The sequence below is a fragment of the Oryctolagus cuniculus genome, chromosome 4, assembly GCF_964237555.1.
Source record: "Oryctolagus cuniculus chromosome 4, mOryCun1.1, whole genome shotgun sequence".
Taxonomy (NCBI): Eukaryota; Metazoa; Chordata; class Mammalia; order Lagomorpha; family Leporidae; genus Oryctolagus; species Oryctolagus cuniculus.
The window spans coordinates 57,530,944-57,543,867 of NC_091435.1; positions in this window are offsets into that span (position 1 = coordinate 57,530,944).

Here is a 12,924-nt window from a genome sequence, read left to right on the forward strand (position 1 = left end):
ACTTGTCTTTTTGCCTCCACTCTGGGTCCGGTCACATCGTACTGCCTCAGGGACATAGGGAGATATTCAGTGTCTTTCCTCTATCTTTAGCTTCGGTCTTATTATTAGTTCTTTGCACATAACATTCTCCAATCTTTTCTTACTCTAAGCAACAATGGAAACAGTCTTTTCCTAAACACCATCTATTATTTCTATTATGGTTTTATTTTCTTTCTTTTAACAAAGGCATGGTTTGGTGGAAAAAATATTAATGTCTCAAGTCTTTCACTTTTTTAATTAATTTTCAAGTTGTTCTGAAGGTAGCTATTAGAACAATAGAAAGTTTACCTTAAGAAGATATTTGAGAGGCAATGAGGTAGACACACACACACACACACACACACACACATAGAGCTCACTTATTTTGTCCTACTCCTCAAACACCTACAATAGCTAGGGTGAAATTGGAAGCCAGGAACACAATCCATGCCTCTCACGTGAGTGACATGAACTCAACTACATGACCCATCAATGCTGCCTCCGATGGGGCCCATTAGCAGGAATCAGGAGCCAGTAGCTGAAGCTGGGCATCAAATCCAGTCACTCTAGTATGAGCCAATAAAATCCTAATTGGCACCCTAGTTAAACACTTGCCAATATGCCAATATTTTAGGGTTTTTTATCTGCCTGTTACTCCTATTTATCTATTAATTCTTATGAAAGTAGCAACAAGGTAGTATTTCTCCGAATATGCCTAGTACCTTACATTGTTCTTGGTGGAGGATATTAGAAACGAATATACAAATTGTTTAAGATAGCTAGAAACATCATGAAGCACCTGGTCAAATAAATAAATAGCATTTATTATAAAATTTGTTTTAAGTTTTTACCATTCAATGACTAATTTATTTCTGCTTGATTTTTACATTTGTGGTGTATTTGCTATAAATTTGCTATAAATAAAAGGGTTAATTATTTTAACAAAGCAGGATTAAGTGAGCCAAAATTCTTAATGATCTCCTGAGGAGTGGAGAAATACACAAGTACAGTTGATCCCATGCTTGAGCAGCTGGTGCAGACTTCATTCACAGCTTGCTGACCTGGGGGAGATTGTGCTGAACATTTGTTCACCTGTAGTAGCCTCTTCTGTTTCCCAAATTCATGTGACGCTCAGAGAATTGCTCAGTTACCTCCACCCCTTCAATTTTGCTATGTTCAGACTCACATTTTGGTCTATTGCATACTTCATGGCTCTTGGCTTCAGCCTGGTCCTGCCATGGCTTCTGCGGGCCTGAAGGGCTTGAGGAAAGACTAATTGGAATCTGTGGCCAGAGAAGAGGCCAAGGACAGGCTTTATAGAAGAGTCAGCGTCTGTGGCTTCTTCTGTCCCTTCTCTAAACTCTTTCATCCAATTTGTCCCAATGACAACCATGGCTGTATGGTCCCAGGTCAACATTCTAGACCAAAAGTGGTATTAGATAACATTGTACCTAGGGTTTGCAGAGGGAGAAGAAAGGGATACACCATTATCCATTTCTCCCTTCTGCTTGGGGACCACATAGACTATAGTGATATTCTTGCTTTGTGGTTTGCGTGGGTTCAATATTTGCTCATAAATATGTAGGATGACATACAGGTTACTTAGAGCTAAATGTAAATAAAATACTAAAGACTAGTATCCAATTTTAAAATTGACAAATTCACCGGAAATTGGACTTTAAAACTGAATCACAAGATTGCAGAACTCAGTCTGAGAATATTCAGGGCAGGAGTGTTATGTCTAGATCAAGTGCAAATGCAGCCCACTAAGTCAAATACCATCAAAATTGAACCTGTATGAGTGCTGCTGAAGGTGTTGTTCCCTAGGAAGTACACCAAGACTCATTTTGGATTTCTGAAAGAGAAAGAGAAATATTAACAAAGGGAATAATATTTGCACTAGGAATGAAGGGAGTGAAGACTTTAAAATATGCCATGTGCATCAGCTATATCAAATTTAAGAAGCAGACCGGAATACTCATCAGGAGCTTTGAGACTATGGGCAAAAATCTTGGAATACATTTATTTACATAGATCACGAATAAGCTTTTAATCACAGTAATGGCTGCATAGGATGTCAGAAATAATACATCTACGACAAATGAATAGCAACTGGATAACCAAGATTTCTTCAGCAAAGATGGTTTAAACCCAACAGTTAACCACATTCAAAATAAAAATTGAAGTGTTTATTGTTGTTGTTGTTATTGTTGAAATAAAATTTTTGAAACAAAATGAATGACTATAAATTTGGTCCTAACTGCCTGGTAAAAGCCTTTAGCACCGTAAGTGTAAGATAAAGTAATTTATAAGGCTTTAGCAAACAAGATTTCTTTCCAAGGTTGATGGGAAGGTTACGAAAATCCTTAAAGGGCCTTGAAAATGATTGGCTCAAATAGATATTTCACAAAAGCTGAGACCAAACCAAATTAATAGGCCTAACTCAACTCAGCACCACATAAGATTTTCCAAAATAGGCCTCATGTGAAATACACAGAGAGCAACTTTGTATACAGAATTACTCAGGTGCCTCCGAAAATCAGTTACTGTGAATTGCACAGCCGAATCTTCCACTTCATACATACCTTATTGGAAAATTATGGGTAGATGTCCAGTGGGGTAAACAGTAATAAAATCAATCTAGTTATACAAAATGAATGAAGCATTTCAATTTTCAACCACTGGAGAAAAATATCTCATATGTTCCTAAATATTGACAGTCACAGAAAGTCTTATTAATTTACCTTACTTAAACTTGATATGTACTTAATATTAAAACATTCTCTTATTCAAAATACTTGCATTTCTTTTTCCATTATACACAGAAGCTGCTTTTTTGGACAAAATCTAAGAATTGGCAGGGGTGGGGAGGAACAAACGGTAGCAGAGAGCAAAAAGGACATATCAATGATAAAGACTTCATTATATAATCACCAAATTGGAAAAAAAATATTAGTACTGAGAAAATTCTGAGCTCTTTTTAGGCAAACTTAGTTGACAAAAACTGTTCCATAAGCCTTTTAAAAGCTAGTAGATAAAAAGATTTTCCAAGTTCACATTCAGGCTTAACACACATTTCTGTCTGCAGATTCTTTTAGATATCTAACTCAAATCCCATAGGCTTTCATTTAAGTCAATTTGCTCTAGTTATAACACATAGAATATGGCTTTCTATAATTATTTATAATAAAAAATCAAAAAATTCCCAGCACAAAGGAGTGAGAATATTCACAAGCTATAACTATTGCCCATTTCTCTTGTCCTATGTGCTTGTTACTATTAAATTTTTAATTTTTTGTCAAAGCTCTGTTAAATTGTGGAACTCCAATTATATTTTTAAAAAACACATACAGTTTTAAAGACTGTAATAAAGATTTTCGAGGATGGCAGCATCATTGTAAAAAAGAAAAATATATTTCAGAATGGTATTAATATCAAGATGATTGTCATGACTGAATGATAAATTAGGCATGAGAGTCATTTTGCTGGGTTGCCAGTCATTGTAGTCCTTCTTCCTGTCTCCTTCCTTCTATCCTTTTTTTTTTTTTGATTTTTTTTTATTTTTTATTTATTTTTTTGACAGGCAGAGTGGACAGTGAGAGAGAGAGACAGAGAGAAAGGTCTTCTTTTGCCGTTGGTTCACCCTCCAATGGCCGCCGCGGTCGGCGCGCTGCGGCCAGCGCACCGCGCTGATCCGATGGCAGGAGCCAGGAGCCAGGTGCTTTTCCTGGTCTCCCATAGGGTGCAGGGCCCAAGCACTTGGGCCATCCTCCACTGCACCCCCTGGCCACAGCAGAGGGCTGGCCTGGAAGAGGGGCAACCGGGACAGAATCCGGCGCCCCGACCGGGACTAGAACCCGGTGTGCCGGCGCCGCTAGGCGGAGGATTAGCCTAGTGAGCCGCGGCGCCGGCCTTCTATCCTTTTTTTTTAAGAGTTATTTTATTTATTTGAAAGTAAGAGTTACACAGAGAGAGGAGAGACAGAGAGAGAAGAGAGAGGTCTTCCACCCGATGGTTCACTCCCAATTGGCCGCAACAGCCGAAGCTGTGCTGATCTGAAGCCAGAAGCCAGGATCCAGGAGCCAGGAGCCAGGAGCCAGGAGCATCTGACGGGTCTCCCATGTGGGCACAGGGGCCCAAAGGCTTGGGCCATCTTCTGCTTTCCTAGGCCTAGGCAGAGCGCTGGATTGGAGGTGTACAGCTGGATCTCGAATCGGCACCCAGTTGGGATGCCAGCGCTTCAGGCCAGGGCATTAACCCAGTGCATTACAGCCCTGGTCCTGTCCCTCTATCCTTTCTTATCTGAAAAGTCATTTGGCTTCATTTCCTAACTGCTTCTGAATGTTGTCTTTTTAAAAAATTGTTTTAAGTGAGGATTTTTTTCAAAAGATTTATTTTATGTATTTGAAAGGCAGAGTTGTACAGAGAGACAGAGAAACAGAGAGACGGAGAGATCTTCTATCTGCTGCTTCACTCCCCAGATGGCTGCAATGGCCAGGGCAGGGCAAGGCCGAAGGATCCAGGAGCTTCTCCTGGGTCTCCCATGTGGGTGCAGCAGCCCAAGAACTTGGGACATCTTGCATTGCTTTCCCAGGCCATAGCAGAGAACTGGATCCAAAGTGGAACAATCAGGACTCTAACTGGTGCTGGTATGGGATGCCACATTGCAGGTAGTGCCTTAACCTGTTATGCCACAACACTGGCCCCAAATGTTAACTGTTTAAGAGAAAGAACTGGAATCAGCTAGTGGATTTCTCAAACTGTGGTTGCATGGGACAAACAATTCTGTTTGCATCACTTGACTAGTATTAAGAAGAGATCATAAATGCAGCTGAAAAGGTTGTCACACTTAGAGGGAATTTAGTACTATTGTTCATTCTATTTATGGAAGTTGCAAACAGGTTAATTTTATCTTTTTTATTTGGAAACTTAAAGTCCTAGAAACACCCTAGATTTTGCAACAGGAAGCAGAGTCTTACAAATCCCCTTATCTTTTGAGACTAATTAGGTTGTTTTCTAGAATTTTACTATAAAAGTTTATGCTAAAGTTGTTGGAGTAGTTTAGAATTTGTATGTTGTACCATGAAATTATATTTTAGAGAAGACTCAGAATTTTCCTGTGTGAATTATTATATTACTCCATACATTTGATTATTTTTATTCAGCATTGGTAGGATTCTTGATTTTTAAGAGAAAAACTAGTAACTGAAATTTTATAGGCATTTTAGAATATGTTTTCTATTCTGTTAACACTGAACATATTCTTTATATTGAGAAAACTATTCTGTTTTATTCTAAGGATTGTATTTAGTCATTTGTAATTTTGAAAAGATCCATAGCTAAGAAAAATAAAGATAACTGGGTATTTTGAAGAAACATGGGGAGAAGGGAATGTAAGTACTGATAAGCAACTGTCACTGCTTTTTTGATAAGGAGAAGCAAATACTTATTGACTGCTCTGAAGTTGTTTAAGGCAACATATTTAAAGACTTCTTGATTAAAAAATGGGAAAGAGTGGCATTTGACTCCACAGAAATTTATGCTATTCTATAAACTTAAAACACTTTTATTATGGAGGAAATTGTATTTATTATGCAATAATCACTAACCTATTTGTGGAGCCATAACTTACTTCTACTCTTTAGGTCTGCTACCTAGAAGCCTCAAAAGTCCAGCTGCCTTCTTTTAATTTGTTATCTCTCATCATGATTTGGGTGCTTCCCAACATAATTTACTTTAAGTCCTTTTTTTTTATTTTTTATTTTTTATTTTTTTTAACAGGCAGAGTGGACAGTGAGAGAGAGAGAGAGACAGAGAGAAAGGTCTTCCTTTGCCGTTGGTTCACCCTCCAATGGCCGCCGCGGCCGGCCGGCGCGCTGCGGCCGGCATACCGCGCTGGTCCGATGGCAGGAGCCAGGAGCCAGGTGCTTTCCCTGGTCTCCCATGGGGTGCAGGGCCCAAGTACTTGGGCCATCCTCCACTGCACTCCCTGGCCACAGCAGAGAGCTGGCCTGGAAGAGGGGCAACCGGGACAGAATCCGGCGCCCTGACCAGGACTAGAACCCGGTTTGCCTGCGCTGCTAGGCGGAGGATTAGCCTAGTGAGCCGCGGCGCCGGCCACTTTAAGTCCTTTTAAATCCATTTAATCCAAATATAATTTTTCCATGGTTTCAATACTTTCTCAAGGGGGCTACCCCAGTTGCATACAAATTGTGGGTGCAACTGGGCAATTTGGGGAGGAGGAGGCAGATTTATCAATTCCCGAATTTCTGTCTACTGATAGTACCAAGCTGCACATCAAGATCCAGTTGCTCTGTTTGTCATAGCTGTGGGAAGATAATGAACATTTGTGATTTGATTTGGCCAACAAAATATTAATAGAAAATTAGTGTATCACTTCTAGGGTGTAATCATTTAAGAAGCGGCAAGTGGAAATCCAAGTTTTTTTTTTTCCTCCTAGATTGACCTAGCTGTGGATCTAGACAGCTTTAAACTTTCAAGAAACCTTAATAGGGGATGTCCAGATATTCTGTGGCAAAATATCTGACATCATTTTTATTCCAGTCTTCATCCAATCTGCTAATTAATAGAACGGCTCAATTTTTTTTCCCTAGTCGATCAAGGGTGTCAATTTGAGGTTTGGATTTTCTTTAAATATTTTCAGAATTTTTATTTTTCCACACTTATGATTTTAGATTTAACTTTGCAATGTCTGTGATAGTAAGTATTCAGTAGATGTATTCACAGTAAATCTTAGGGTTACTGCATTGAGCTCCCTGGATTATATGGCAGAAACATCTGATTGAATTTCCTGACAAACTCACTGAGATTTCTCTCATGATGAGCATTCGTACTGCCAATGAATACACCATATGTTTAGACACACGATTTTATTTTTATGATCTTTAAAGCTTAATTTATTTTATGTAGCCCATGGCTGAGATAATCATTTGTCTGTTTCTGAGTGCAAGCATTGGTGTCAGGTTTGAAAGTGGTGTTTGCTTTGGGCAGGAATGAAAGTATTGCTTCACTCTAAGACATGCATTCAGAGGAATGTGGATATTATTATCAATAGGAAACTTCCCAGCAAGCTCATTTTTTATTAGTACGTGGTGGTGGTATAAAATATTATATAGGACAGATGTAATGAAAATGTTTTGCACTTATTGATTTAGAGAGACAGCATTATATATTATTTTATAAGCAGTCATCCTGTACATTATTATTCCATGATAATTTAAAAACATATAGCATATAGTGAAGTAAATAAAAAAAGATCATTTTCCCCTTATTTTAAGATTGCACATTTCTGTAAATGAATGAACTAGAAAAGCTAGGAAAAAATGATTACAGTGAATGATTATTCAACTTTTTTTCATGAATACTTTTCTTAGCAAAGAAATTAAACATTTTAATTATTGTTGTTTGAAAGGTTTTAAGCCATTGCATATTAAATACATATATACTAGCTTTTCATTTACACATACCTTTGTAATCAACAATAAGAGGGTTTTTAATATTTGACAAATATATGTAAATGTCATGGAACAATCATATTTCCAATTGATTATTATTTTTCTTTATTTTTAGAAAAAAATTTTATTGAGGTAAAACTGATATATAAAACCTGCACATGTCTAATGTGTACAATTTGATGAGTTTGAATATATGGAAAGAGTTGTGATACCATCACCATATTCAAGGTAATACACATATCCAATGCCTACAGAAGTTTTCCTGTGTCCCTTTTTGGGACACATGAGATCTATCATCTTGACTGATATACTGAATTGCTAACTGTGGATACTTTGTACAACAGTTCTCTAGAATATTTTCATCTGGTATGACTGAAGATTTGTACTCACTGACAAGCAACTTTCTGTTTTCCCCACCCCTGCACCTAGAAACAACTAGTAAAATGTTTGTTGCTTTCAGTTTGTCTATTATGGATATCTCATATATGTGGTATAACTTGGCATAATTTCCCTCCAGGTTAATGACTGCTTTGGTAAAAGTATCAAGTACAACTTCACTTGAGTGTCTTGAAGATAAAGTTTCTTTTCTTTTTTTTTAAGATTTATTTATTTATTTGAAAGTCAGAGTTACACAGAGAGAAAGAGAGGCAGAGAGAGAAGTCTGCCATCTGCTCATTCACTCCCCAATTGGTCACAATAGCCGGAGATGCATTGATCTGAATCCAGGAGCCAGCAGCTTCTTCGGGGTCTCCCAAGTGGGTGCAGGGGTCCAAGGATGGGCCATCTTCTACTGCACTCCCAGGCCATAGCTGAGAGCTGGAGCAGAAGTGAAACAGCCAGAACTTGAACTGATGCCCATATGGGATGCCAGCACTGCAGGTGGTGGCTTTACCTGTTACTCCACAGCACCAGCCCCTTAAAGTTTCTTTTCTCTGTGCATGTTATGTGAACTAAATTATTCTTAATCCAAAAAGCTCACAATCAACATGTACTCCACTGACCTAGTTCTTGTTTCTAAAGCAACGCATAGAGACTCTACTGTTCCTCACTGATGTGCTAGAAATGAAACAATAAGCAATACATACTCTTCCCTTTAAGACTCCAACAGGTAGTTGTTTTAACAAGAACTACTAGGGACCAAAATATCTCAGTGATGTTAATGAAACATCATTTCAAATAATAAAATTATATTTAAGATGAGAGTTTATAACATTTCATATATATTATATGTATGAGGGTGCTTTAAAACATTTAAGTATAACAAAATCTTACTGATAATATGATTAAAGTTTTTAAAAACTGGCAATAAATAAGAATTAGAGGTTGAAGGTGGGAATCATATTTCTAATTATACTGTGGAGTCTTACTCTTCCTAGTTTTACAAAATAAGATAAAGGAGTTCGAAGTTTTTCAATTTTCCAATGGATCCCATTAACAGTTTTCCTTTTGATCTTAAAATATTTGGCTGAATACAGCACCCTCCAAAAATGATTTCCATACCCACCCCTTTGGTAAGGTTGCAAAATCTCTCACTGATTATTATTATCTTATTTTTATTGCTTCTACAAGTATAGTCTGATCTTTTCAAGCGTATGGTTGACTTCACTTCAAAAAAAAAAAATAGTTTTGTCCTCCACATAAGGTATAGAGCTGTTAGCTATCTATCACAATCAAATGGTACTGCTTCCTGGGCATTAGATTAATCTTCAATATTTATGTTAACACTTTCCACAGGAACAGGCAAGCTTTAGGGCTAGCTTTTACTCTCCTTACATTGTTCATCAGCTCATGGAATTATCCACCAGGAAAACAAATCTATTTTTTAAGCTTCTACTGCAGACATTAGTTCCCTATTGGTTGGCTGCAGATACAGTTACAGACCTATTTCTTCTTATGGCAAGTTGCATTTACTAGTGGTAATGCAGCAGTCAGAGATCTTAGGAACAGTCCTTTGATGCATAGTTATGTTTTCAAAGGAGTAAAAAATAGTATATTCTGTTCTTTTTTTTTTTTTACATTTTTAAGCTTTTTATTCAGTGAGAGAAATACACAGGAAAGTGAGGGTTTTATTTAGGGAAGAAAGAGATCTAGAAGCTAAGTTGGGTCCACACCAGCCAGAGAGCAGACCAGGAGCCACATGGAACAAGCATGTGGTTATGAGCAGCCTCAGGTAGCTTAGTGTGGTTAGCAAAGCAAAGGCAGAGAGCATGTTGGGTTTACATGGAACAAGCAGGCAGGCAGGAAAGCAGAGAGTGGGAGGCCCAAAAGCCATGCTTCCATAGGACAACCAGGGCACAACAAGGGTGAGCAACCGAAAAAAGGGAGGGGCCTGGCATGTGCCAGGCCCTTTATTTACTCGAAAGGGGGAGTGATTACATAGTCTGATTGGCAGGTGGGCATACAGGTGGGGTTGGAAGGAGACTATCACACAAGGGTGTGGTGGAGGGCATGGTCTCCAGCTTACAAATCTAATCAAGTATATCCTATCTGCCTGCCTATGTCATTCCACCCTCAGAGACTCCAGACCTTAATCTTAAGGGTTGTTGAAGGGCATAGAATCTCGTATCTTCTACAGCTGCTTCCTGCTTATTAGGAGCATAGCACAGGCCTGCCTCTCCTGGGTCTGGAAGTTTCCACCTATCTCAACTAACAGATTTGGTTTATGAGCTGGAGTAGTTTCAGTCATCACAAATGGCTGTGTCCACTGCATGATCAGTTATTCCCAGAAGCGTTGAGTTCTGAAACATTTAAGTTTGTTAATTAGCATAAACATATGGAACAAAACCAGTTGAAAGTGGTGTGCCTCTTAAGATGGAAAGAACATAAATTATAGACTCCCAGATAGTGTGTTGTGATAGGCTACCCTTATGTAGATTATAAAATCATTTAGCTTGGGCATAGATAACTATAATAGAAGAACCCGTTAAGGAGTTTTATTGTCAATGACGACTCCCAGAGAGCATCAGATAAGGCAGGTACAGCATGTCTGCCTTAAGGTGCAGCAGTCTTAATGTGATGGAAGCAACAGCTTTACTTATCTTTTTGCCTTTCGAAGACATACTTAAGACCTTTGATTGGCTTATTGGAATAACCAGGTATGTCTTTTGACTTAAGAGGTAGAAGTTTAATCCTAATTTCACTGGGGGTAGTCATGCTCAGTTGCACCTGGTAAGTCCTTTCCATTTAAGCTGATCTGAAGAGGATCTTTCTATGAATGGCTTGATCAGGAATTCTTAGTGCTGGAGCTTCTGTTAAAAGTTCCTTAATTCTTTGGAAGAACTTTTCTAGCTCCCCTGTCCAAACTGTGTGTCTGAGTCAGGGACTTTTAAAGCTTCATACAAAGGCTTGGAATCTAAATCCTGGAATCCATATTCCATAGAATCTGCCATCAGGAATTCCCAATGTTGGAGTTTCTGTTAAAAGTTCCTTAATTCTTCTGAAGAACTTTTGGAGCTTCCATGTCCAGCACAGTGTGTCTGTGTCAGGACATTTTAAACCTTTATATAAAAGCTTGTAGTCCAAATCTGGGAGTCCATATTCCACAGAATCCTGCCAGTCTCAGAAATATCCTTAGCTGCTTTTTCAGTCTGTGGTGACCATATATATAGAATAGCTTCCTTTCTCTTGACTGAAAGAGCATTCTTTCCTGGAGTTACGATATATCCCAAGTAATATACCCCATGTTTAGAAACCTGAGCTTTTGTTTGGGAAATTTTCTATCCTCACTTTCCCAGATTCTGGATTTAGTGGGATGCAGAAGAAATTATCCCTTGGGCAAAGGTTTAGCACACAATAAGATGAATAGAAACAACTGTCTTATTTATACCCCTGAGGCCTTTAACTAATTTGCACTCTCTACTTGACCTTATGTTAAAACATAAGAGATAGAAATATCATAGGGAGATATAGTTCTAAGAGTCCATATTTGAGAGACTTAATTAACTTTAAAGAAACACCTAACAATACAGTTTAGTTATATTTAGACATAACTAAAACTTACGATACATAAGGATATAACACACTAGAACAAGGCAAATCCTTGGAATCAAGTTTTACCATTGATTCTAATACTGTAACTCTTTGAGGACAGAAGTCCTGCATATGAAATTAGTACACAGTGACTCCTGTTGTTAATTTAACAATTAACATTCTATGTATGACATCAATGATCACCAGAGGCTCTTGACATGATTTGCCTATGCTACAGTAACCTTTTGAATCCATAAACTCCATCAGTATTTGGACAAGGCCATAAGCAAAGTAGAAGTTCTCTCCTCCTTTAAGAGAAAAGTACATCCTTCTTTGATGATCACTTTTTTCCACTGGGGTCTCATCCAGAGAAGTCCTCCATGTAGGGATACTTTTTGTATGAGTGTCCTAGCTTTTCATGCCTGAAATGCTCTTGTGGCCTATTCAGCAAGACCAGAATATCTTATGGGCTGACTCTGAGGTCTGAGTGCTACTTAAAGCATATGCCATTCTATGAGTCTGCTCTATGGATTGCTTCCCATGTTGGAACATTCATTCCTCTTTAGTCCTTTCTATTATTATTACCAGGCACTTAATCCTATTGATATGATTACTTAACACATCGTCCCATCTGTATGATCCTTTAATACTTAATGCTATGTATATGATCACTCTAACACTTAAGATACTACTTTTACCATTGAGCTCAAGGAAATTTGAGATCCCATGGCAAAGTTTTAAACTGTACCCTTAGACGTAAGTCCTTAGGAGTCCATGCAGAAACATACAGCCTTACAGTTTCTTTGTAGCTCCTGAGAAGATAAAAACAGATATAGCTCTTCACAAGTTTAATCATCCTTAAACATTTGACATGGATACATTGTATTAGTTATAATTCCTTAAGCATGTGAATAAGCAACTTCTGACCACTTTGCTGCTTTCTGCAATGCAGATCAAGTTCTGAATGACATTAAAACTAAGAGACCCATTTAATGGTCATGTTACACCATTTCCCATCCTATAGGTAGGCTATACATTATTGCAGAGTAATCATCCTCTCCTTAATAATACCATCTAGCCTAAGAGCCTCACAAATTTAAGTGTAGGTCATAAGGGAGTCTCCAAAGGAGCAGATGTAGAGCTACCCATCATTGAATTACCTTGTAACCTTGGGAGACTCAATGTACGTAGGGACAAGCTTGGGCCCAGTTATATATCTGAACATAGCTTAACAAGTAATCTGACATCCCAGAGTTACCACTCTAACTATAGAGTCTAATCTATATATTATATATTGTTTCATATAAAATTATATTATACATGTATCATATATATACACACATATACACTATACATATATATATGCATTGTACATATATATACATATCCAAAAGGTATGAGCACGAGGCTGCAGAAAATAACAAAATGGAAAAAGGAAATGAATTCAGAACTGGCACATGGC